At 41.4% G+C, this 26,952-nt stretch overlaps 2 protein-coding genes across 3 annotated transcripts in view; one reads left to right on the top strand and one right to left on the bottom strand.

The window, feature by feature from the left end:
- OTUD7A (OTU deubiquitinase 7A) overlaps nucleotides 1-8,947 on the bottom strand; it is a 370,474-nt gene extending 361,527 nt beyond the window's left edge. For both annotated transcript variants that reach the window (XM_050795833.1, XM_050795834.1), the window contains exon 1: nucleotides 8,755-8,947. The gene's annotated coding sequence lies outside the window, so the exon portion shown is untranslated. The remainder of the gene's footprint in view (nucleotides 1-8,754) is intronic.
- Nucleotides 1-26,952, top strand: part of CHRNA7 (cholinergic receptor nicotinic alpha 7 subunit) — an 880,272-nt gene that overhangs the window by 572,507 nt on the left and 280,813 nt on the right. The window lies entirely within an intron of this gene.

Here is a 26,952-nt window from a genome sequence, read left to right as displayed (position 1 = left end):
GCCAAGACCACCATCTCTGGCAGGACTCAGTCACTGCCCACTATCCTCCCTGAAATCTACTCACAGGACTCTATCTTTGGAATGTTATTCTTTTTCCTCTCCCCCATCCCCTAGTTTTTCATGTAAAGGACTAATCTTTCATCATCCCCAAGGATAAGGAAGTATGTTCTGCAATGATCCTGCCCAATTAGCCCTTGCATGCCTGCTATTCTCATACACAGCAGCACCTGAGGTACAGGAGACGTAACCAGCTTCCCGGGGAGCTCGCTATCTACTCTGATTGAGAGGAACTTCACTTAGCATTGCTTAACAGAGCTGGCTTGTATTAGCTCATTTTCACACCACTGATAAAGACATACCCGAAACTGGGACGAAAAAGAGGTTTAATTGCACTTACAGTTCCACATGGCTGGGTAGGCCTCAGAATCATGGTGGGAGGTGAAGGGCACTTCTTACATGGCGGTGGCAAGAGAAAAATAAAGAACAAGCAAAAGTGGAAACCCCTGATAAACCCATCAGATCTCACGAGACTTACTCATTATCACAAGACTAGCACAGGAAAGACCAGCCCCCATGATTCAATTACCTCCCCCTAGGTCCCTCCCACAACATGTGAGAATTCTGGGAGACACAATTCAAGTTGAGATTTGGGTGAGAATACAGACAAACCATATCAATATGCCCCTGGCCCCCTCCAAATTTCATGTCTTCACATTTCAAAACCAACTGTGCCTTCCCAACAGTCCCCAAAAGTTTTAACTCATTTCAGAATTAACTTAAAAGTCCACAGTCCAAAGTCTCATCTGAGACAAAGAAAATTCCCTTCTGCCTATGAGCCTGTAAAATCAAAGCGAGCTAGTTACCTTCTAGACACAATGGGGGGTACAGGTATTGGGTAATACAGCCATTCCAAACAGGAGAAATTGGCCAAAACAAAGGGGTTACAGGGCCCAGGCAAGTACAAAATCCAGCAGGGCAGTCAAATCTTAAAGCTCCAAAATGATCTCCTTTGACTCCAGGTCTCACATCCAGGTCAGGCTGATGATAGAGATGGATGCCCATGGTCTTGGGAAGCTCCACCCCTGTGGCTTTGCAGGGTACAGCCTCCCTCCTGGCTGCTTTCAGGGGTTGGTGTTGAGTGTCTGTGGCTTTTCCACGTGCATGGTCCAAACTGTTGGTGGATCTACCATTCTGGGGTCTGGAAGACGGTGGCCCTCTTCTCATAGCTCCACTAGGAAGTGCCCCAGTAGGGACTCTGTGTGGGGGCTCTGACCCCATATTTCCCTTCTGCACTGCCATAACAGAGGTTCTCCATGAAGGCCCCGCCCCTGCAGCAAACTTTTACCTGGGCATCCAGGCGTTTCCATACATCTTCTGAAATCTAGATGGTGGTTCCCAAAACTTAATTCTTGACTTCTGTGTACCCACAGGCTCAACAGCACCTAGAAGCTGCCAAGGTTTGGGGCTTCCACCCTCTGAAGCCACAGCCTGAGCTCTACGTTGGTCCCTTTTGGCCACAGGTGGAGCGGCTGGGACGCAGGGTACCAAGTCCCTAGGCTGTGCAGCTCGGGGACCCTGAGCCCAGTCTATCAAACCACTTTTTCCTCCTGGGCCTCCAGACCTGTTCTCCAGAGGGGCTGCCATGAAGGTCTGTGATGTGGACTGGAGACATTCTCCCCATGGTATTGGTGTTTAACATTAGGATCCTTGCTACTTACGCAAATTTCTGAAGCTGGATTAAATTTCTCATCAAAAAACGGAGTTCTCTTTTCTACTGCATTGTCAGGCTGCAAATTTTCTGCCCTTTTATGCTCTCTTTCCCTTTTAAAAAGAAATGCTTTTAACAGCATCTAAGTCACCCTTTGAATGTTTTGTTGCTTAGAAGTTTCTTCTGCCAGATACCCTAAATCATCTCTCTCAAGTTCAAAGTTCCACAAATCTCTAGGGCAGAGGCAAAATGCCACCAGTCTCTTTGCTAAAACATAACAAGAGTCACCTTTGCTCCAGTTCCCAACAAGTTCCTCATCTCTATCTGAGACCACCTCAGCCTGGACCTTACTGTCCACATTGCTATCAGCATTTTTGTCAAAGCCATTCAACAAGTCTCTAGGAGATTCCAAACTTTCCCACATTTTCCTGTCTTCTTCTGAGCCCTCCAAACCGTTCCCACCTCTGGCTGTTACCCAGTTCCAAAGTCACTCCCACATTTTTTGGGTATCTTTTCAGCAACACCCCACTCTACTGGTACCAATTTACTGCATTCGTTTGTTTTCACCCTGCTGATAAAGACACACCTGAAACTGGGAACAAAAAGAGGTTTAAGTGGACTTAAACAGTTCCACATGGCCGGGTAGACCTCAGAATTATGGCGGGGAGCGAAAGGCACTTCTTGCACAGTGGCAACAAGAGGAAAATGAAGAGGAAGCAAAAGCAGAAACTCCTGATAAATGCATCAGATCTTGTGAGACTTATTCACTATCATGAGACTAGCACGAGAAAGACCAGCCCCATGATTCAATTACCTCCCTCTGGGTCCCTCCCACAACACATGGGAATTGTGGGAGATACAATTCAAGTTGAGATTTGGGTGAGGATACAGCCAAATCATATCATGGCTAATGACTTCTAACTCCAAGAATCCCCAAGCCATAGAAGCCCCTCCATTCTTGTTACCCACGCCTCCTTCTTCACACACACACACACACACACACACACACACACACACACACACACAAGTCAAAGCAAGTTCATCTAAGCAATGCCTTGGTTACAAGTGCAAACTATAACTACATCAACTGTCAAAGGATAGAAACTGGGCTAATGGGAAGTGAGACAAATACCGTCTCCAATTCCTTTTATTGAACAAGTTATCAATCTAGAACTTAAGAACCCATGGTAGGCCGGGCGCGGTGGCTCAAGCCTGTAATCCCAGCACTTTGGGAGGCCGAGACGGGCGGATCACGAGGTCAGGAGATCGAGACCATCCTGGCTAATATGGTGAAACCCCGTCTCTACTAAAAACACAAAAAGCTAGCCGGGCGAGGTGGTGGGCGCCTGTAGTCCCAGCTACTCGGGAGGCTGAGGCAGGAGAATGGCGTAAACCCGGGAGGCGGAGCTTGCAGTGAGCTGAGATCCGGCCACTGCACTCCAGCCTGGGCGACAAAGCGAGACTCCGTCTCAAAAAAAAAAAAAAAAAAAAAAAAAAAAAAAGAACCCATGGTATACACTCACTCATCTGTTCTACCCTAAAGCCTACAGGATGGCCCGAGAGATATTCTGCCCTTGTGGCCCCACCTGGGGCTGTGCCCAAGGTCACACAACTGGTCATCAAATTCAAGCATGTCTCATTTATTTTTACTGTTCAGTGATGATTCTTTCAAGAGATGGTGTATTATTTAAAAGACAGTCAAAACAAATACTCCAATTCATACATTTCAAAAAGAAAAAGTTAACTATGTACCTCTTGGATGTCAAACAATTTTTGTAAAAGGCATGAAAAATTGTACATGCAAATGTGTTGCCCACACTACAATAGCACAGGTTTTCTTGAAACCTCAAATCATCATTAGAGGAATTTTGAGAGAATGGGCTGTAACCATGGTATGAGTTTTAGACCCCCAAGATAAAAGGGTATTGCATGGACTTCAGGGATGACGTAAGGTGATCTGGGGGAGGAGGACGTGCTGAGTCCCAGGACACTGTGCATTTTGTGATCTCTTCTGCAACAAAGACATGACAGGCTAGCCCTGAGCTTACTGTAAAAACTCGGAGAACTTAATTCACAGAAAGTTCCTAAAATGTGAGCGCAGAGATTATCTGGGTAAATTATCTGAAGATGGGTGTGTTAGCCCTGCGGGCAGGAAAACTGGGGTCTTCTCAGAGGCAGCAAGGTTCAACCCGTCTGCACCACAGACAGATGTCTGCTCTCACTCCAGGCAGCCACCTCCTCTCGAGTGAGCTCCTAAACCTTTGTCTCAGTGACTGAGAAACTTCATCTAATCTCACAGAGGGATGGGTGTATGGTCTGTTCACACCAATCCCCAGCACCATGTGAAACTTAACAGTAATCTAATAAAACAAATGAAACGCTGAACAGACAAGGAAATGAATTTCAAAGGTCTAATTTTATGTTTCATAAAAGTCAATACTGCATCTTACTCATGTATATTCATTCAGACATCAAATTTCCATTATATTTATAAGGAAAACTAGGTTAAGAATAAACTATGCTCAAATAGAAAATATTTCCTTGGAAGGAGAAACTCAAAATCCTTCAATCCTGCAAAATGAGTTTACTTTAGACTTACCTACTTAACTAAGACAGATGTATTTAAAACCTGTATTAGCATTAATGTGTATTTGACTTCTCAGAATGTGAGATGCTGTAGAGCAGAAATCGGTAATAGCAAGGACTGGGGCTTTGTGGAATCACACAATTTTACCAAGTAAGGCTTTAGATGCATGGGAGGCATCTTTCCCTTTGCCACGCGGAGCCTAGAGCATGACGGGCCAGGCCTTGGCCAGCTGTGGCTGCTGCATGGCCCACTCCCTCCCAATCCTAGTCTATACTCCCCCACTTCCTGGTCCAGAAATGCTGTGTGCAAACCAGCCAGCTAAACACGCCTCCACAACACAGGCAAGTAATAAGGCAGCGTCCGGCCCTTCTCTCCACTTCAGCTTTTTAAAGACTTATTTTTAACCCACTTCTCCCGTCTGTTACTATGAATGATGAAGAACGCCATTCCAAAAGTGTGATGAAGGCGGTTCCCCCCTTGTGGCATCTGTGTTAAGGCCATCTTATTCTTGGTCTCACACACAAACTTTTTGGGAGACACGGCAGTCTACCAATGGGCAAACAAAATTCTTTTTCCAAGGTTCAAGGGTAAAATATTTTCACATTAAATACGTTACAAAAAAGAACCACCATATTTTATTCCCATTTTGTCCTCAAGAATGAACAGCTTCCAAAGGGATTTGGCATCACCTATTTTACATCTAGTGGCACTTCCCCTTTAACCATTTACAGTGTTCAATCAAGGTGAAAAGCCTGGTTCACTAAAGCTGAAAAACATGTTATTCCCATTTGCCCCCTTGAAATCAATAGTTCAGTTTTCCACGCAATTTCAATGGAATGAGAAGCATAAAGAAATGCCCAGTCATAGCACTGGGCTAATTCTCTAGTAGGGCATCTATGAAACTTATTTCCTTTTAAAATGTGATGTTCCCTTTTGCATGGGGGCTCCATGAGAACCTCAGGAGAAGAGAGGAGTCTCTGGTCTTCAGTAACACACGCAGATGCTGCAATGACCATCTAAGCATGGGAAACACCAATCCCAACTCGCCAAGATGGCCCTGGAGCACAGGCTGGCCTCTCCGAGCTCAGTCCCTGTGAGGAAAAGCCTCCCAGGGAACATGTGGTTGGATAACCTGGCACACACTTAAAATCAGATTAAGCACATTTTAAGTGAAAAAGCATAGTTGCCTTTTTTTTTTCTTGTTTTCATTTTCTAGGGAAAAATAAAAGCACAGTAATGAAATGTTTTTCATCAGAGAAATTTTAAGGCCAAAAGCCCTTCTCATCTCATTTAGGCACATCATGGAAATAAATATGGCACCACCAGGAGGTCAGAGGCCATGACTTGCACACAGCTTGCTCAGAGCAAGGTGCCCCTTCCCTCCTCCACCAGGCTTGGGGGCCACAGGAGTTACTTCCTAAGCGGACACCTGCCACCTATAACCCAGGGCAAGGGGTGAAATAGGTTCCTCTAGGAAGTGCCACCACACAAGGTCCCAGGGCTTCAGTCAATTGGGAGTCAAAGCCAGGAGCAAACAGCAAGGGTGTGCAGGAGAGGATTTCCACGCGTTGCCCTGGCTGGCACATTCACGCCCTGACCAGGACACCAGACTGTAGTTCACTGAAGTCAACTTTCTCCTCTCCAAACTAACACTCTCACTTCCGCAGTCGGAGAAGGCACTCAGTCATGAGGCTCAAAGTGTGCTAAGGGCCACCTTCCAAAGACATGGAGCCACTGAAGCAATTTCTCTGCTAGGGAGGCCTACATTCCAGACTCCACAACCTGTGGTCATTCAAGTATGTGCCCCCAACCCTTTCTTAAGTTTCCATCTCTTGGGAGACAGGCATGCGGGAGCGGAGCGGGAGGGGCGGGGGGAACCGGGGGCAGACCACACCGGCGCACACACACGCACCCACCTCAACTTGGCGACCGACTCCCAAGGTGGCTCTGACACACACCTGCCAAGCCGCGTTTAGCACGCCCCCTGCTGGCCCAAAAGAGCTGATTCAACCTTTCTTCTGTGGGCCTAAGGCATGAATAAATGACCTTAAGATCCCAGAGGGAACAGAAAGAAAATCAGGGCAATTTTGACTTCTTAGAAACGGAAGATGTGACAGTGATCTCTTTCGGGAGATCACTGACAGCTCCCAAATTTAAGCACTCTAAACATACAAGGGGGGATGAAGAGGCTTTAAAGCGGATGTTTTAAAATGTTTTAGGGAAATGAGTGACCCATACCTAAAGGTTTAGTGGAAACACTTGCATTTGAAGTTTTACAAGTACTACAGTGGGTTAAACCATAAACGTGGCGAATATTTTCACGAGTCTACAGGTGAAAAAAAAAAAGATGGATACGGGGCCAGATTGGTTTCACAGACTCCATTTTCACAGTTTGCAATCTAGACCCTTAAAAACCAATCTTCATACTACTGAAGACACTCTGTAAAGAAGAATCTCTGCCACAACTCAAGAGTTGAGCTCTAAAGCAACTACACACAGCGGGAACGGTATCATCCAAAAGCAGCTCATTTGGAGCCAGTTTCTCATCTCACTGAGGCACACCATTGGGAATAAATGCGGCACCATCAGGAGGTCAGAGGCCAAGAATTACACACGCTTGCTCAGAGAAAGGCGTCCCCTCTCCTTCTCCATCAAGCCTGGGGGCCTCAGGAATTACTTTCTAAGGGAACACCTGCCACCTATGATCCAGGCCCAGGTGAGACCTGCATGTGGCAATACTTTGTAAAGCGGTGATTTCCACCCATTATCACCTTGAACACTAAAGGCCTAAGTAACCACTGTTCTCCCATTCTTTTCACACCAATACAGGGTTCAAAAGATCGAAGTTCTAACCAGGTTCCAACTTTTGTGTGGCATATGCTATTAAATTCCTTACAGACCCAATACAATCACAGTAATAATTTAAGGCATACTTATTTTAACCAATTGGGAGTTGTCATTAATTATTAAATATGAAAATGTCAATACGTTTGTCCCTTATTGGATATCCTTTCGATATGATAGGCTTAAGTAGATACTCAGATTGTCTTGGGAACTTGCTTAGTTTTGTTCCCATAAGAATTGGTACTAATGGCACACGCACAATAAAATAACGAAGTGTTGATCCCAGTTAGCGGGGCATGTTTATCCAGACCTGAGAGTGCCATTCAGATCTACCTCTGTTCTTCTGAACGTTCTTTGGCTCTTGAAGAGGCCTTTGAAGGTGGTGGGACACACAGCTGCTTAGAGGACCCTAGTGAACCTGCCTCCCCGCCTTTGCCCAGGGCAGGCTTCTCCCGGGCACACCCTGGAGGAGGAGGATGGTGAAGAAGGACACCTGCAGATTTTCCTGAAGCAATTAAGACCTGTAAAGATTTAGGTCCCGCTGTCAACCTTTTCCTGGACACATTATCTGCCCCATAATATTTTTAAAAATTGTTCCTCTTACAGCCCACTTCCATTTACCAAGCTATCACCCGGCGGTAACCATGTGCATGTCATACATGACTTTCCCCTGGATCCTTGTGCTGTGGATGAAGGGATTCCCTGATCCGGGTCTCACAAGTTTCCCTTCAGCTACTCTTAAATCTATTCATTCTCCAGTCAATAGACAGAAATAAAAGTCATTTGCACTTGTGTGAGGTAGCTGAGTTTACAGAGCAGAGGCAAATCCATTTTATTACAGACATTCTGAAAGGGCTGCAATAGCTTCACCGGGCGGGAGGAGGGTACACTTGAGCGGTTGTGTCCAATGAAGGAAAGTTTTAGTTAATGATGACATCACTGACATCTCCCAAATTTAAAGGAGCACTTAAAGCACCGCAGATGCAATTTTTTCCCCTCCAGTGAGGAGATATTAGGGAAGGCCTCTGGGTTCACAGCCAAATTGCATTAATGGTTTGCCTGCTGTCCAGCGAGACCCAGCAGAGCAAGCGGGACGGCGGTGCGCGGGGCCGCGGGGGCCCACGCAGCCACAGCTCCGGTGCCCGGCGAGCGGCCTCGCGCGCTGCTCGGGGCCGGGCCTTGACCTGCCGTCTGTCAGAGCCGCGGGACCCCCGACGCGCGCGCACGGACCGAGGGGCCGGTCGCCCCACGCCTGGCATCACGTTCCAGTGCGGACAGCCAAAGGGCTGAGCGGAGACAGCAGCCCCGACCCAGCCGGAGCGCCGCGCCCTGCCCGAGAGAGGCGCGCCACGCCGGGCCGGAGCCCGTGGCCCCGGAGCCCGCGGGGTCCAGAGCGGAGCCCGCAATGCAGACGCGCCGGCGAGCCCAGCCGGGGCCCGCGCCCCCCGCGTCCCCGCGTCCCGGCCCCGCGGTGGCCCGGCCTCAACGCCCACCTGCCTTGCCACGGAGCTCGGGAAGGAGCCGGTGCCGGCCCCGCGCCGGGACAGCGCACCTGCCTGGTCCGCGGGCCCGGCCCCGCCGCCCGCCGGCAGCACCGCGGCCAGCGCCGTCTTACCTGCCGCGCCGAGCCGCTCCGCTCCGCCAGCCCGCAGCGCCGCAGTCGCTGCTACCCGACTTCCATTTTCTCTCGCTTTAAAGGAAAACCAGATCAGCTGTTTTGCTCGCGCTCGGGCTCCGCAGCCCCCTCCCCAGCTGCCGCTCGCGGTCCCGGTGGCCTCTCCTCCTCCGCCTCCTCCCGCGCTCCGCTCCGCCCCTCGCGCCCCTCCGCTCCGCCCGCGGCCGCGCGCAGCGCCCGCCTCCCGGCTCCGCCTGCAGCCTCCCGGCGCGCGCCCTCCCCCGACGTCACCGGTCGCGTTCACGCCCCGCCCCAGCCCCGCGTGAACGTGCGCGCGCCGCTCCCTGTGCCCCGCCCCCGCACCGCCGGGGCCGGGCACGGAGAGCGCGTGCTCGCGGCCGCGAGCCCCGGGAGGACGCACAGCGCCCTCGCGCCCGCGCCCGCGCCCGCGCGCCCGTTCTGGCTCTCCCACGCTTGCCCCTCGGGGTGGCCCCTTCTGCGCTCTCCGCCTGGACTGCAGGAAACGCTGCTTAAATAGCCTGCCTTTTCCTGCTGCCTGACTCGAGCCATCTGCGGCCACCTATCTCGTTTCTTCCCCCTGGCTGGCGCACCGTTCCTTCCTAAACATCCCAAACTTTCTCCCACCCAGGCTGTCCAGGCTGCAGTTTCCACGCCCTGCGCTGGGGCCTGTGCATCACGCCTAATCCAAAGCTGGTCCTTTTACCTCCCAAAGAGGTTCTCTGACCTTTTCCCATTTTTTGCCTTCCTCTAAAGACTTTTTCACGCCACCCCTTCAGATGTTGCCCCTCCCTGATGCCAAGACCTGCTCGCTGCCTGGGCCCTTCTCACGTCACCCTCTAGATGTAGCCGCGCCTCCTTATCCCAAACAGGACGTTATATTGCAGATGACCCATACCATCCTGGTGTACTTCTAAACAATCAATCATTATTTTACTTTTAGTTTAGGACTTCTTGCTTCACTTTAAACATTGTATATGTTTAATAGTGTTTGATAATTTATTTCACTTTTAAAATTAATATTCAGTAAATTGGTTTTTTGATATGTAATCCTGTAATCTTAAAACCTTGTTTGGATTCATGTAACCACTAGCACAATAAAGAACTCTATAGTTCTGTCCTTTTATAACCACGCCCCCCCATCCCTAACTTTTGGTAACCCCCGATAGGTTCTCCATTGCTAAGGTTTTGTCTTTGTGAATGTGTCGTATACATGGAATTATGCAATATGTAACATTTTGAAATTGACTTTATTCCCTCATCATTATGCCTTGGAGATTCATCCATTTTACTGTGTATAGTCCTTTTTATTGTTGAGGAAAGTCTCATTATTTGTACCACATTTTGTTTATCTAGTCACCCACTGGAGAATATTTGGGTGGTTTCCAGTTTTTGGCGACTGTGAATAAACATTCTATAAACATTTGCATGCAGCGTTTTGTTTGGACAAAAGTTTTCAAATTAGTTGGCTAAATATCTAGGAGTGCAATTGCTAGATCTTATGGTAAATTTGTTTAACTTTGTAAGAACCAAACAGTTTTCTAGAGTGGCTGTAGCATTTTTATAACCATCAGCAAATATGAATCCCTTTCCTTAATCATCGCCAGCACTTGATATTGGCTATCTCTATCTATCTATCTATCTATCTATCTATCTATCTATCTACCTACCTACCTACCTACCTACCTATCATCTATAATTTTAGACATTCTAGTAGGCATATAGTGCTATATCATTGTTAATTTTCAATTTTCTAATGAAAAATTGTGTGGAGCAACTTTTCGTATGCATCTGTATATCTTCGTTGGTGAGATGTTTGTTCACGTCTTTTGTCCTCATTAAAAAAAAATAGGTTGTTTTCGTATGGTTGAGTCTTAAGAGTCCTTTGTGTATTTTGGATAGAAGTACTTGATCTGATACGTGTTTTGCAAATATTTTCTGCCAGTGGAAGCGTGTCTTTTCATTGTCTTAACAGTCCTGTCCTGAATTTAGGGGAAGTACCCAGTTTCTTACCACTAAATACGATGTTAGCAGTAGGATATTTTTAGTTCTTTATCAAGATTAGGCAGTTCTCTCTATTCCTAGTTTGCAGAGTTTTTATCATGAATGGATGTTGGATTTTGTCAAACTCTTTTTCTGCATCTATTGATATGGTCATGTGATTTTATTTTCTTTCGCTTGTTGATATGATGGGTTACATTGATTGATTTTCAATTGATTTTCAAGGAACTAGCCTTGCATACTTGGGTCAAATTCTACTTGGGCATGGTGTATAATTGTTTGTATACACCGTTGTATTCAATATGCTAATATTTTGTTGATGGCTTTTGCATCTATGTTCATGAGAAATATTTGGTTATAATTTTCTTTTTTGTAATGTCTTTATTTTATTTTGGTATGCAGGTAATGCTGGTCTCATAAAATGAGTTAAGAAGTAATATTTACTTGTATTTTCTGTAAGAAATTGTAAAGAACTTATATCATTTCTTCCATAAATGTTTGGTAAAATTCCCTGGTGAAACCATCGAATCTGGTGATTTTTTTGAAACTTTATTAATTATTGATTCTTTGTCTTCGTAGATACAGAGCTGCTAGGTGATCTATTTGCTTTTGTGTAAAATGTAGTTGTATCATTCAAGGAATTGGTCCTTTTAATCTAAAGATTCAAAAAATATTTATCTAAATACTTTATCTAAATATTGTGGGTGTAAAGTTGTTCATCATAAACCTTTATTATTCTTTTAATATCTATGAAATTAGTAGAGATGACACATCTTATTTTTTGATATTGGCAAACTATGTCCAATGTCTTTTTTTCTTGGTTAACCTGCATAGGTTTATTAATTTTAATCATCTTTTCAGTGTTTTCTTTGTTGTATTGATTTTTTTCTATTGTTTTCTATTTTCAATTTCATTATCTAATTTTTATTATTCCTCTTTGTTCTGCTTGTTTTAGGTTAAAATTGCACTTCTTTCTCTGTTATCCAAGGTGACAAGTTAGGTTGTTGATTTTAGATTTTTCTTCTTTTCAAATGTATGCATTTACTGCTATAAATGTCCCTGCTTTTACTGCATCCCACAAATTTAGAAAAGTTGTATTTTAATTTTTATTTAGATCAATGTTTTTAGTTATTCTTGAGATTCCTCTTTGACCCAAATGTTATTTAAGATGTGTTGTTTAGTTTCCAATGATTTGGGACTTTCCAGCTATCATTCTGTTCTTGATTTCTATGTTACTTCCATTGTGGTATGAAGACATGCTTTGTATAATTTCTATTTTCTTTAATTTGATTAGAGCAGAATGTGGCCAATGTTGGTGATTATTCCATACCAACTTGAGAAGAATGTGTATTGTGCTATTGCTAGATCTACAAATATCAATTAAATAAAGTTGATAATGTTGTTTAGGTCAATTATATCCTTCCTGATTTTTTGCCTATGTGATCTTATCAATCATGGATAGAGAAATGTTGAAGTATCGTATGATAGTGGAGTGGACCATTTTTTCTTTCAGGTTTATCATTTTTTCCTCACATATTTTGACATTTTATTGTTAGGCACATGCATATTTAGGGTTATTATGTATCCTTGGATAATTAGCCCCTTTATGATTATGAGTTTCTTACTTACCGCTCCCCCTACATCTCTGATCATTTTCCTTTTGCTCAAGTCCCATTCATCTGAAACTAATGTAGCTACTGGAGTTTTCTTTTGATCGGGGTTAACGGGGTATGTCTTTCTCCATCCATTTACTTTTCACCAAACAGATACTTTGTATTTAATATCAACAAGATATAGTGGGGTCTTGTTTTGTTATCGAGTCTAGCAATCTCTGTCTTTTAATTGGTGTGTTTAGACCATTCACATTTAACATAATTGTTGATCTGTTTGCATTAATATAAATCATATTTGTAACTGTTTCCTATTAGTTGCCAGTGGTGGCTTTTTCTGCCTTCTCTGATTTTAATTGGGCATTTTGTATGGTTCCATTTTATCTTCTCTTAAAGAGTATCAATTATACTTTTTAAATAACTTTTTAGTGGCCATTCTAGGGTTTCTTTTTTCTTTGCTTTTTTTTTTTTTTTTTTTTTTTTTTTTTTTTTTTTTTTTTTTTAAAGACAAAGTCTGGCTGTATTGCCTAGGCTGGAGTGCAGTGGTGCCATCTCGGCTTACTTCAACCTCTGCCTTCTGGGCTCAAGCCATCCTCCCATCTCAGCTCCCTGAGCAGCTGGGACTACAGTTGTTTACCACGTCCAGCTAATTTTTGCAATTTTTGTAGAGACAGGATTTCACCATGTTGCCCAGGCTGGTCTCAAACTCATTACCTCAAGCAATCTGCCTGTCTTGGCCTCCCAAAGTGCTGGGATTACAGGTCTGAGCCATTGTGCCCAGCCTAGAGTTTCTAATATAGATTTTCTTGTTTTACTAATGTGTGTCTACCTTCAAATCATGGTATTGTTTCACATGTAATGTAGATATCTTATAAGAGTGTGTTCTCAATCCTCTCTCCCCTTCCTTGTAGCATTGCTGTTAGTCTTTTCTCTTATCCATATGCTACAATGACCTGTTACTATTGTTGCTTTAAATAAGAAGTTATCCTTTAAATTATTAATGAAAATAAAAATAAAAGATTTCATTTTACCTCCATTTATTACTTCTCCAACACTTCCTTTCTTAATGTAGCTCTAAGTTTCTGACCTACATCATCTTCCTTCTGTCTGGAGAAACTCTTTTAACATTTCTTGAAGGACAGGTCTGACGGTGAATTAACTCAGCAAGTCTTTATTTCTCCTTCAGTTTTTAAGAATAATTTTTCTAGATACAAATTCTTAGTTGGTTATTTTTTGTCTTTCAAACCTTTAAATATCTCACTCCACTCTTTTCTTGCTTGTATGGTTTCTGATGAGAAATTCCCTGTGTTTCTTGTCCTATTTTCTCTATAGGCAAGCCACTGCACCCATACCCCCAATTCAGCTTTTTTCAAGATTTTCACTTTTTCTGTCTTTTTTTTTTTTTTCCTTTGGTATTATGCAGTTTGAAAATTATATGCCTAGTTTCATTTTTGTTTCTTTAATCCTGTTTGTTTCTGTCTGACCTACACAGGTTTATACCTTGGTGTCTGTCATTCCTATTGGAATGTTCTCAGCTGTTATTACTTCAAACATTTATTCTACTATGTTCTCTCTTCTATTTTGGTCAAAGAATTACACATATGTTAAAACTGTTGAAGTTATCCACAGATCTTGGATGTCTGTACTTCTTTTTCCATTTATTATTATTTTCCCAATTTCAGTTTGGGAAGTTTCTGTGGACCTATATTCAAGCTTACTGATGCTTTTCCTCAGCCATGTCAAGTTGTACAATGAGCCCATCAAAGGCATCCCTCATTATCTGTCGCAGTGCTTTTGAATTTTAGCATTTTTTGCTTAGAATTTACATCTTTCTTCTTATATTACCCATGTGTTCTTGCAGGTTGTCTACTTTTTAAAAAAATATTTATTTATTTATCTACTTATTTTTATTTTTTTTAGATGAATTCTTGCTCTGTCGTGCAGGCCGGAGTGCAATGGCATGGTCTCGGCTCATTGCAACCTCTGCCTCCTGGGTTCAAGCCATTCTCCTGTCAGCCTCCCGAGTAGCTAGAATTACAGGTGCACACCACTAAGCCCGGCTGATTTTTGTATTTTTAGTAGAGATGGGGGTTTCACCATGTTGACCAGGCTGGTCTCAAACTCCTGACCTCAGGTGATCTGCCCACCTCGGCCTCCTACAGTGCTGAGATTACAGGCATGAGCCACTGCGCTTGGCTGCAGGTTGTCTACTTTTTTCCATTAGAGCCTGTATCAGCCAGTGTTCACCAAAGAGGTATATATAATACACACATACACACATAAATATACACACATATATTCACATTTAAACATAGGTAGGTATGTTTAAGGTCTGTTGTGGCTGTAGGCATCAGAGGCTTCACATTGCTCTAGCGTCCTTGTTTCTGTCTCCTCTTTTGAATTTGGGCCTCCCTGTGTACTCCTGCTTAGAGACAGTCTGTGTTGTATCGTTCTTTATTTGTAAGTCACTCTGATTACAGTGGGGCCTTGTTGGTGTGTGGTAAGGTATGGGCAAGGGGAAGTGTCGTATCATCTTCCAGGGAAATCTCAATCTGTTAGTGAGCCTGCGTCCCTGTCTCAGCCTGTTGGTGGCCTGTGACTCGCAGAAGTGTTTCTTCCGGCCCAGTATTCCTCCTCCCCACTGCCCCTTAGGTGAGACAGAGACATGCAGACTGTGGGGCGGGGTGGAGAGGAATTTCCTTTTCCACAGCTCTGGGAAAAGGCTCCGTTAAAGGTTTTTTCCCATTGACAGTAACCCTGTCACATGGAGAATGCTCTGGATACACTTCACAAGGATTGTTTTTTTCCTCTTTCTTCCAGAGCCAGGAGGGACTCTTCTTTGGTTTGCTGGAGGTGAAACCTGGTGAGGTTGCTGGAGGTCATGTTCCTGAAGGTATGAGGGCGCTCCCAAGACTAAGCCACCAGGCATTTCTGACTCTCAAGCTAGTCCGTGCCCAGACTCCAGTAATTTGTCAAAATTACCATGTAAGTGTTCCTATCCGTTTACAGCCCTAGCAGCTTCTTCAGGTGAGCGTATCTCAGCTGCGACTCTCTGGTTTCACCTGTCTCTTCGGATTTCTGGATGACAATTTGTCCTACAACTCAATTCTCTGATGGGCCCAAGAAAAGTCATTGTTTTCCCATTTTTCCAGTTTCTCTGATTGTAAAGACAGCTGCAACAACATCCAAGCTCTTTACAGTCAGAGCCCAAACCATAACTCTCACTTTTATTGTGGTTTTAATACGCAATTTCCTAATAGCTTATGATGTGGAGCCTCTTTTTATGGGTGGAGTCACCATTCCTGTATTCTTTTTCATGAACCTTCTGTTCAAGTATTTTTTTTTTCCATTTTGATGGGATTTTAAAATATTCTTACTGTTGAGTTTTGGGGTTCTTTACCCATATTCTCGATATAAGTCAGTTATCAGATATGTGATTTACAAACATTTTCTTCAGCTCTTTAGCTCATCTTTTCATCATATTAAGAGAAGTTTTCCTTCACAGCAAACATTTTGCATTTTTATGAAGTCCAATTTAGAATTTAAAAAAATGATGTGGCTTGTGCTTTCGGTGACACATCTAAATACTCTTTGCTTAATTCCAGGCAACAAACATCTTCTGTGTTTTCTTTGAAAAACTGTATAGTTTTACAATTTACATTTATATCTCTAACCCATTTTGAGTTAATTTTTATATTAGGTGTGAGGATTGGGTCCGGGCACATTTTTGGGGTCATGTAGGTATCTAGATTTCTAGCACCATTTGTTGAAAAGGCTATCCTTTGTATGTTTAGTAATATTTGCCTTTGTTCAGTTGTCAAAAATCAATCATGTGGGTCTGTTGGGTCTGTTGCTGGATTTTGTTTTGTCTTCTAATGATGTATGTGTCTATCCCTTTACCAACTGCATGCTGTCTTGACTACTGTGGTTTTTATTGATTTTTTAAAATCAGATATTGTGAATACTCCGGTTTGTTCCTTTTCAAAAAAACGTGGCTGGGCTAGTTCCTTTGCCTTTCTGAATAACTTAGAATCAAGCCTATGTGTACCTATAAAAACTCCAGGGTTTTGATGAAAATAGATTTAGATCTGTGGCTCACTTTAGAGAGAATGAAGTTTTTTTTTTTTTTTTTTGAAAAGGAGGCTCACTCTATCTTCCAAGCTGGAGTGTAGTGGTATGATCTTGGCTCACTGAAACCTCTGCTTCTGGGTTCAAGCGATTTTCCTGCCTCAGCCTCCCGAGTAGCTAAGATTACAGGCATGCGCCACCACACCCGGCTAGTTTTTATATATTTAGTAGAGATGCGGTTTCACCACATTGGCCAGGCTGGTCTCAAATTCCTGACTTCATGATCCGCCCGCCTCTGCCTCCCAAAGTGCTGGGATTACAGGTGTAAGCCACTGTGCCCAGCCATTAATATCTTAATTATATAGGGTCTCCCAACAAGTATACATGGTATAGGTCTCTCCATTTATTTAGGTTTTGATTTTTCTCATTAATATTTTGTAGTTAAACATTCAGATTCTGCACATAGTTAGGTAGATTTATTTCTATTTCCTCTGTAGATGTAGTCAATTAAAATTTTTTTCCATTTCTACCATTACTAGTCTATATAAATATGATTGATTATTGTGTGTTGACCTTATATTCTGCAACCTTATTAGTTCTAGGAGCTTTTTCATACACTCCATTGGATTTTTCTGTGTAGATAACCTTATGTTCAGTGAATGAAAGCTATTTTCTTCTTTTTACCCATGCATATGGCCATTTATTTATTTTTCTTGCTTAATTACACTGGCTAAAACTTCTAATGAAAGAATGAAGAGAGGAGATGAACGTAGATATTCTTGCCTTGTTTCTGGCCTTAGGGGCACAAATTCAACCTTTCATCATTAAGTATGTGGTTAGCAGAAGGCCTTTGTAGACACCATTTGAGGTTGGAGATCCCTATTAGTTCTAGGAGGCTGAAGCAGTAAGATCGCTTAACCCAGGCGTTCAAGGCTACGGTGAGCTGTGATTGCACCATTGCATTCCAGCTTGGGTGACAGAGCGAGACTCTGACTCTAAAAAATAAAAAAAGAAAAACAAAATGAAAAACAACAAAACATTTGTTGAAGGCTGAATGTACTTATTTGCGAAAATATTTTTACATGTCCCTTCCCCTTTCAAAATACAATTTTCTATCTACTAGCAAGCCTTGGGATATAGTGATGATGAAATCTGTGTAGTGGTAGAAAGTATAGTTAAGGAACATTATTTTGTGTACTACATAAAATGTATTTATGTATCACATGTACTACATCATAAAATGAATACAGTGAAATGGGGACTGTGACTTTAAAAAATTGTAACTTTTCCAAGTATATGCAAAATTATGATTGTTTTCAATGAAATTCATTAATTATGGCAAGCATATTGCAATAAACTGTGAACAATGTATTAACTTTCTAAGATTGCCATAATAAAGTACCAAATATTAAGTGGCTTAAAACAACAGATATTTATTTTTTCAGTTCTGGAGTCCAGAAGTCCAGAATCAAGAAGGTTGACCTTTTCTGGAGATTCTAAGAGAGCATCCATTCCATGCCTCTCTCCTAGGTTTTTGTGGCTGCTGGCAATCTTGGGCATTCTTTGGTGTTATGGATAGAATGTTTGTTTTCCCAAAAAAATTAATATGTTGAACCCTAGCCCAAAATGTGATGGTATTTGGAGATGAGACCTTAGGAATCAATTAGGTCATGAGAGTGAGGCCTTGGTCTGGTGGGATTAATGCTGTTAATAGAAGAACCTCCAAAACACTTGATCTCTCTCTCTCTCTCTCTCTCTGTCTCTCTCTCTCTCTCTGTCTCTGCACACACCAAGGAAAGGCCATGTGAGCACACAGTGAGAAGGCAGCTGTGTAGAAGCCAGAAAGAGCCCTCAGCAGAACCTATGTTGGCACCCTGATCTAGAACTTCCAGCCTCCAGAACTCTGAGAAAATAAACTTCAGTTGTTTAAGCCACCCATTCTGTGATATGTTGTTATGACAGCCAGAGAGGACTAAATATGCTTAGCATCTAGATGCATCATTCTAATTTCTGTGCCCACCCTTTCATCCTTTCTCTCTGTGTTCTTTCCTTTTCTTTCTCTTACAAGAACACTGGCCATTGGATTAGGGGCCTATCTCAGGTCATCCAGATGATTTTATCTCAAAAACTGTAACATAATTTTATGGGCAAAGACCCTACTTCCAAAAAGGTGATATTCACAGGTACTGAAGGGTAGGACTTGGACATGTCTCTTGGCTGGAGAGGAGGGACAGTTTAACCCACTACAAATGGAATGGAAATAAATAGTTTCAGGTGGGTGAAATCTAGGGGTGAGAGGACAAGACACATTTTCTCATCATCTTCAATGTGCTGGGAGGGCTGGAGATGTGACTGCATTTCAGTTGTCTTCATAGCAGAAGAGGTCATGCATGGATGACACTGACAGGTTTGACTCCTTGATAAAAAGAAAGTATGGTTAAGGAGCATTATTTTAATGAAGGCATCAGTGATGAACTACATTAAATAACACTGATACTGTGCCCTCAATAAAAACTACCAGCTGAATAGAGGAGTCTGAGAAGAAGCCAGCAGTATCCATTTGGAACCTCCCTAAATCCCCAGGTAAAGAGACAGCAACTAATAAAATAAACCAAATATACTTATCTTATCCCAAATACCAATGTCAGAAAGGATAGAGACAAGCTATCAAGAAATAATAGCCCAGTGCAGTTTCAGAAACTATGTGAAGAACTGAAAGGAAGAAAAGGAAAAATAAAGATGTTTTCAGTTTCATGTAAATCTCTTCCATTTCTTTCTTACTGAGAGTATCATGCATGCACGTTGACCTTTAAAAACAGTTTTACTGGCTGGGCGCAGTGGCTCACAACTGTAATCCCAGCACTTTGGGAGGCTGAGGTGGGTGGATCATTTGAGGTCAAGAGTTTGAGACCAGCCTGGCTAACATGGTGAATCCCCACCTCTACTAAAAATACAAAAAATTAACCAGGGATGGTGGCAGGCGCCTGCAGTCCCAACTATTCAGGAGGCTGAGGCAGGAGAATCGCTTGATCCTGGGAGGTGGAGGTTGCAGTGAGCCAAGATCACGCCACTGCACTCCAGCCTGCGTGACAGATAAAGACTCTGTCTCAACAAAACAAAACAAAACAAAACAAAAAAACAGTTTTACTGTATAATTGACATGCAATAAACCGAACATACTTAAAATATACAGTTTGAGGGATTTTCACATATATGTACACTCAAGAAACCATCACCACAATCCAGACAATGAACATTTCCATCACCCCCTAAGTTTCCCTGTGCCCCTAAGTCATTCCTTCCTCCAGCTTCTCCCTACTCTTACCCCATCCTGTCCCCAGAACACCACTGATCTGTTTTCTGGTGTTGACAACGTTAAAAATACTTTTCCTGCATTCATTGAGATAGTTTTTCTCCTTTAATATTTACTAGTTTTTATAATGTTATTGCATACTATATTCTAATGTTAATGCATACTATTTTAGACCTCCTTTACAAATGTTCTGCTTAGGATAATAGCATTTATATTTGTAAATAAGATTGGCCTATGGTTCTTTCTCATGATCTTCTTCTCTGCTTTTGGTATAAAAGTCATACTAGATGCATAAAATGAGTTGGGGAAGATATCAGTCAGGATAGGTTAGGTTATAAGGCATAACAAAAGAGACCGAAAACCTCAGGTAGCTAAAACAAAACAAAACAAATGTATTTTTCTGGCTCTTGTTACATATCCATCACTGATCACTAGGAGCATCTATGTTCCTCATAGGCACTCAGGGCTCTCATGAGCTCCATTCTACATGTGTCCACCACTGCTACAGAAGGCAGAAGAGAGCGTGATGAACCTCGCAATAGCTCAAGGCCATTTCCACTCACATTCTATTGGCCAAAGCAAGTCAGACAGCTGTGACTTCTTACCAGGCGAACTTCCCTGATGACTATCACCATCTGCCCTTCTGTCACCAAATACTCAGTTCTGTCTTCTTTCTATGCACGGAAAAACACACTCACCCCCTCCCCAGAAGAAGCACTGCAAGAGTCCCATCCAGTCATTAAATCCAGCTCCAAGTTCAAGGGCTCTAAGTGTGACCTGGGGCCTTTTCATCAGGTCCAGGTGTGGCTCTCCTTTGACTAGAGACCGGTGGCCTGAAGTGACAAATTGCCTCTTTCCACTTTACTCTGTATCTCTACCTTTCTCCACCCTGCTCTGGGCCCTGGGAGGACAATCTGCATCAAAAGGCTCCCTTCTGTGGCTTCCAGTTGGGTTTGGCAAGAGATGAGAAAGAGGAAACTGAATGAGGTCAGGTTGCATATTGCTTTTGCTCCCCATCTGTGTGATGGCCACTGAATTTGGCCTAATTTCCAAGGGAATTGAACCTGAAGTCCACTTGTGCCTGAAAGGAGATACTAGCATTGCATCCATGTCTATTCCAGGAAGCATGACCTCTGTTTCTCTGGTATTTGGAGATGAGGCCTTGCTCAATTACATTGGGGGGTAATATGAACAAAATGGAAATTAATACTTATTGAACATTTTATATAATGTGCTTATTAAACTATCTGAGGACTTATTTTTTGTTATTTCTTTTTGTGGTGCCATTTGTTTACAGTACAAATACAGATCATAAATTTATGATTCAATGAGTTTTGTCAAATGTACACATACATATAACCCACGCCCCTATCAGGATGTAAAACATTTTCAACACCATGGAACATTCCTTTTTCTTATTCAAGATATATTTTTACTCATCCTCAATCTTTGTATTTCTGTACATTTTAGAATCAGCTTGTTCATTTCTACTAAAATATCTGCTGGGATTTTTATTGGCACCATCTTTGATTCTATAGATCACTTTGAACATACTAAATATATTGTAATCCTAAATATATTGAATCCTCCAACCCATTAACATGATATATACATAATATATGTATTGAGGTCTTCTTTAATTTCCCTAAAAGTGTTATATAGTTTTCAGTCTACAGGTCTTACACATATTTTATTAAATTTATCCCTAAGTATTTAAATATCCCTAACTGTTGTAAGAGGTATATAACTGCTAATTTTTCAAATTATTTTTGCTAAGATGAAAAAATACACTAGATTTCATAATTTCATATACTGACTTTGCGTATTGCCACCTTGCTAAATTGACTCATTCATTGATTTTTTTTCTTGTTGTAGATCTCTTAGGATTTTCTATAAATACATAGGTAATCATGTTATCTGTGAGTCAAGGCGTGTTTACTTATTTCCAGTATTTATGCTGTTATTTCTTTTTCATGTCTTAATGTGCTGGCTAGGACATCTAGTACAATATGAAAATGAAGTGGTAAGCATATATTTTGCCTGGTTTCAGGTTTTATGAAGACAGCATTTGTTTTCTCACCATTGCATATGTTAGCTGTAGGTTTTTTCTAGAGATCCTTTATTAAGTTGGGGAATTTTCTTCTATTTTTACTTTGCTGATAATATTATACTATGAATAGGTGCAAATTACTGTCAAATGCTTTCTCTATATCTATTATGATGATTTATGATGTCTTCTTCCTTTAGTCTGTTAATGTGGTGAAATACATTGATTTTTTCATGGATAAACCAACAATGCATTCCTGGGCACACTCCACATGCTCATGATGTATTTTTATATTTGATAGGGTTGATTTCTTAATGTTTTATTAAGGATTTTTTTGTCATTCTTCATCGTATTTGGTATCTAATTTTCATTTCTTGCAATGTCCCTCCTTGGTTTTATATCAAGGTTATACTAGCCTCATCTATTCTCTTAATGATTTTGTGAATTCGTAATCACCTTTATTTAAGTATTCCATTTCTTTAACAGATGCATGCAGACTTTATATAATAATATAATGCTGTGTCCATTTTGTTCAGCTGTACTTTACAAAGAATTTCATCTTTGTTTTTTAAATTATTTGCAAAAAATGTTTATTATGTTTTCTTATCATCTTATGTCCATAGGACCTGTAGTGATGTTGCATTTTTTCTGTTAGTGATACTAGCATTAGTAATTTTTATTTTTTTATTTTTTTAGACAGAATCTCATTCTGTCATACAGGCTGGAGTGCAGTGGTACGATCTTGGTTCACTGCAACCTCGACCTCCTGGACTCAAGCAATTCTCCCATGTCGGCCTTCCAAGTAGCTGGGACTACAGGGACATACCAGCATGTCTGGCTAATTTTTTAAATCTTTTGTAGAGACAGAGCTTCACCATGTTGCCCAGGCTGTAAATTTTTGTTTTGTTTTGTTTTGTTCTTGCTCTGTCTTGCTGGAGTTCATCAATATTATAATTTTGTTCAGATAACCAACATTTTCTATTCTGTGTCCATTTTTTATTTTATTAATTTCTGTTCTTCCCGTTATTATTTCCTTTCTTCTATGGAATTTAGATCTTACTCTTTTTTGTAGTTTCTTACATAATATAGGTATTTAAACATATACATGTTCTTCTAAGTGCAGCCATAGCTGAAAGCCCATATTTTGAAACATTGTTCTTTCATTATCATTCCTTCTAACTTCCTTCATCATTTCATTTTGGCAATATGGGTTCCTGCAAAGAGTTCTCATACATTCTTCATCCAGTTTCCCTTGTTATTAACATCTTAAATTAATATGGTCCATTTGTTATAATTAGTGAACTGATATTGATACATTTTTCCTTTTTTTTTTTTTCATAAAGCCCTGAGCTTACTTCTCTAGGATACATTATTTTTAAAAGAAGCCCACAGTTTATATAGATTTCTTTAGTTTTTACCCAATGCACTTTTCCTTTTTCAGTTTGAAGATCCCATCTAACCACAGGATACCATTTTATAGTTAGTTGTCATGTCTCCTTCAGTTTCTCGTGGCTAAGGTAGTTTCTCAGACTTTCCTTGTTTTTGATTATCTTGGCCATTTTAAGTATTGGTCAAGTATTTTGTAGGATACCCCTCTACTGAAAGTTGTCTGATTTTTTTCCTCATGATTAGACTGGAGTCGGAGTTTTTGGAGTGAAGATCATACAGGTGAAGGGCCGAAGCGCCTTCCTCTCAAATCACATCCAGGGTACATTCAACATGGTTGATCACTGTTGATGTTGACCTTAATCACTTGGAGATAATGTTTGTTAGGTTTCTCCACTGTAAATTTACGCCGCCCAGACTGGAGTGCAGTGGCGCGATCTCGGCTCACTGCAAGCTCTGCCTCCCGGGTTCACGCCATTCTCCTGCCTCAGCCTCCCGAGTAGCTGGGACTACAGGTACCCGCCACCACGCTGGGCTAATTTGTTTGTGTGTTTTTAGTTAGAGACAGGGTGTCACTGTGTTAGCCAGGATGGTCTCGATCTCCTGACCTCGTGATCTGCCCATCTCAGCCTCCCAAAGTGCTGGGATTACAGGCGTAAGCCACCATGCCCAGCCTATCCATTGTAAATTTACTTTTTCTTCACCTCTCCATACTTTATTCTTTGGAAGAAATTTACTATACACAGCCCACACTTAAGGAGTAAGGCATTATACTCCACTTCCTTATGGATAAAGTATCTACCTAAGTTATTTGAAATTCTTCTGCACATAATATATTTCTCTTCTTTCCCATTAACTTATTTAATCATTTATCTATGTCTTTATGGATATGTGGATATTGATGTTAAACTTAGGGTTATAATCTAAAACTACTTTGTTTATTTTGTTTCTCAAGTTGTTCTAGCCTTGACCATTGGGGGCTTTTTGTGTTGTTTTTATTAGTAGAATTTTTTATTGAAGAATAATTGAAGTACACTAAAGTGAACATATCTAAAGGGATCTGTTTGATCAGTTTTGACTTGCATAAACGCCTATAAAGCCATTACCACAAACGAGATAACAAACATTTCCATTTTACCCAAAACTCTCTCCACCACTGTCCTAAAGCAACCACGATCTCATTTAGTCACTACGTTTGTTCGCATTTTCCAGAAGTTATATAAATGTAATCATACAATATGCATTTTTACCTTGCTTTTCCACTCAGCATAATTGTTTTGAGAGTCATTCATGTTGTTGTGTGAGTTGCTGAGTAGTATTCCATTGTATAGATATACCACAACTTATAAATCAGTTCACTTGTTGGTGGTAATTTGACTTGATTCCAGTGGTTGGCCATTACAAATAAAGCTACTATGTACATGTCTACAAGTCTTTGTGTGACCATATGTTTTCGTTTCTTTTGGATAAATAACCAGAGCGTGACTCATATGGTAAGTGTATGTTTACATTTTTAGGAAACTATCAGATTGTTTTCCAATGAGCATGCCAATTTATTTATATTCTTGGTAACTCTTGGTAATGTCAATGATTTTTTAATGTTTTGGTGATTACAATGGGAATGGATGGTATCTTACCGTTATTTTAATTTGATTTCCCTTTAAACTAATACTGTTGAGCATATTTTCATGTACTTGTTGGCTATTTATATTTCTTTTATGTGAATGCTTGTTCAGATATTTTCTTCTTAATATTAGCTTGTCTTTAGTTTTTGTTTTGTAAGAACACTTTGTTCTGAATACAAGTCATTTGTCTGATACATTTGTTGCAAATATTTTCTTGCAGGTTGTAGCTTGCTTTTTTCTGTAGCTAAGTTTCTAAATGGTTACCTTTGTATGGCAATGTTTTTATTTTGATAAAATCCAATTTTTAAAAATAATTTAGCATTGTTGTATTCTGTCTAAGAAATCATTTCAAACTCCCAAGGTCACATAGTTTTTCTACTGTTTTCTTTTACAAATTTTATAGTTTTAGGTTTCAGCTTAGGTTTTTTATTCATTTGCAGTTAATTGTGTTTATGTTTTGAAGTAATGGTTGATGTTTGTTTTATTGCAAATGGCTCTCCTATTGTTTCAGCACTCTTTAATGAAACTGACTTGAAACTGTTGTCAAAATGAAACCTAGGCTCTCTGTTCTGTACATTTGTCTGTTAGTCTGTCTCCATGCCAATACTGCACTGTGTTGATTACTGTTGCATTATATGAAGTCTTGACATCAGGTGGAGTAAGGCTTTCATTTTTTTTTTCATTTTGGTTATTTTTCTTGTTTATTTTTATAAAAGGCCATTGCATTTTTATATAAATTGTAATATCTAGTCAATTTCTTTTTAAAAGATTTCCAAAATCATTAATCTATATATCAATTTAGGGATGTTTGACATATTAACAATATTAAGCCTTAACAATATTGTGTCTCCTGTTTCTTAAGAGGGGCTTGCCAATATCCGGATTTTCATTTATTTAAATTTCTTTGCCTTCTTAGCTCTCTATGATTTTGTAGGTTGTTTGGTTTCTTGCCTTGTACTTTTTATATCTGTGCTGACTTTCTATATCCTAAGTAGAAGCAGAAGCCATTTTTCTATAGTATATTTTTAGCTTCTGATTCAAATGCTTTATTTCTTCTTTTTAAAATTTGTTTTCATTATTTTCTTTGTAAAACAGCTTTATCGCGATCTAGTTGAAGTGCAATAGTGTGCACATTTAATATGTACAGTTTGGTAAGTTTTAATATAGTGAAATGGGAGTTTTCCCTTATCCCCCTCGCAGGGCAGCTCAGACCCCTAGGGGGAGCATGCAGACAGGCAGGTCGTGGGGAGCACAGCGCTCTGACCCCATGGCAGCCTCTGGGGTTGAGTGTTCACAGCTCCCGAAGCCCCAGATGATGTATGTGACAGTGTGCTCTTTCAGCTTAGCCCTCAGCAGGCAGCTTGTGTTAATCAGATCGATTAGACCCTCTGCCTTATTGCAAGGATAGAGAACTTTCTGTACCCCGGGTTCTTGCCCTAGTGTACCAGAAAAATCGGATCCCATGTGGGCTTGAAAAATGAGTGCAAGGTTTTATCGTGTAGTGAAGGTAACTCTCAGCAGCTGGATGAGGAGCCAGAAGGGGGATGGAGTGGGAAGGTGGTTTTTCCCCGGAGTCCGGCCGCTCCATGGCCGGGCTTTCCTCTGACCACCCTCGGCTGAATTTCCCTCCGTGATCATGTCGCTGTGCTGTTAATGGCCTGCCGGCATCTGTCGGTGTGTTCTTCTGACACTGTGTTCCTCTCAAGGTCCAGCTGCTTATGTCTGTGCCGGCTAGGGTCTCGGGGATTTTACAGACACAGGATGGGGGGTGTGGCGGCCAGAGTGGTCTTGGAAAATGCAACATTTGGGCGCACAAACGGGAGTGCCTGTCCTCACTTAGGTCCGTGGGGACAGGCCTGAGGGTGGTGCCCTCGCCAGGGACCGCCCCCCTTCTCTACCCAGAACTTCCCTGCCCTGCTCCTGTATCAATAGTATACACCTATTAAGCTATCATCACAATCAAGATAATGAATATATATGACATTCTCCAATATTTCGTTATGCCCTCTTTGAATCACTTCCTTTAATACCACTGCCCCTATATACAGGCAGCCACTGATCTGCTATAACTATATATTGGTTGCATTTTGTAGAATTTAAATAAAATTCTGCTTCCTTCACCTGTCATAA

The sequence above is a fragment of the Macaca thibetana genome, chromosome 7 (genome assembly GCF_024542745.1).
Source record: "Macaca thibetana thibetana isolate TM-01 chromosome 7, ASM2454274v1, whole genome shotgun sequence".
In the NCBI taxonomy this organism is placed as follows: domain Eukaryota; kingdom Metazoa; phylum Chordata; class Mammalia; order Primates; family Cercopithecidae; genus Macaca; species Macaca thibetana.
This window is presented reverse-complemented; position numbering and strand designations above follow the sequence as displayed.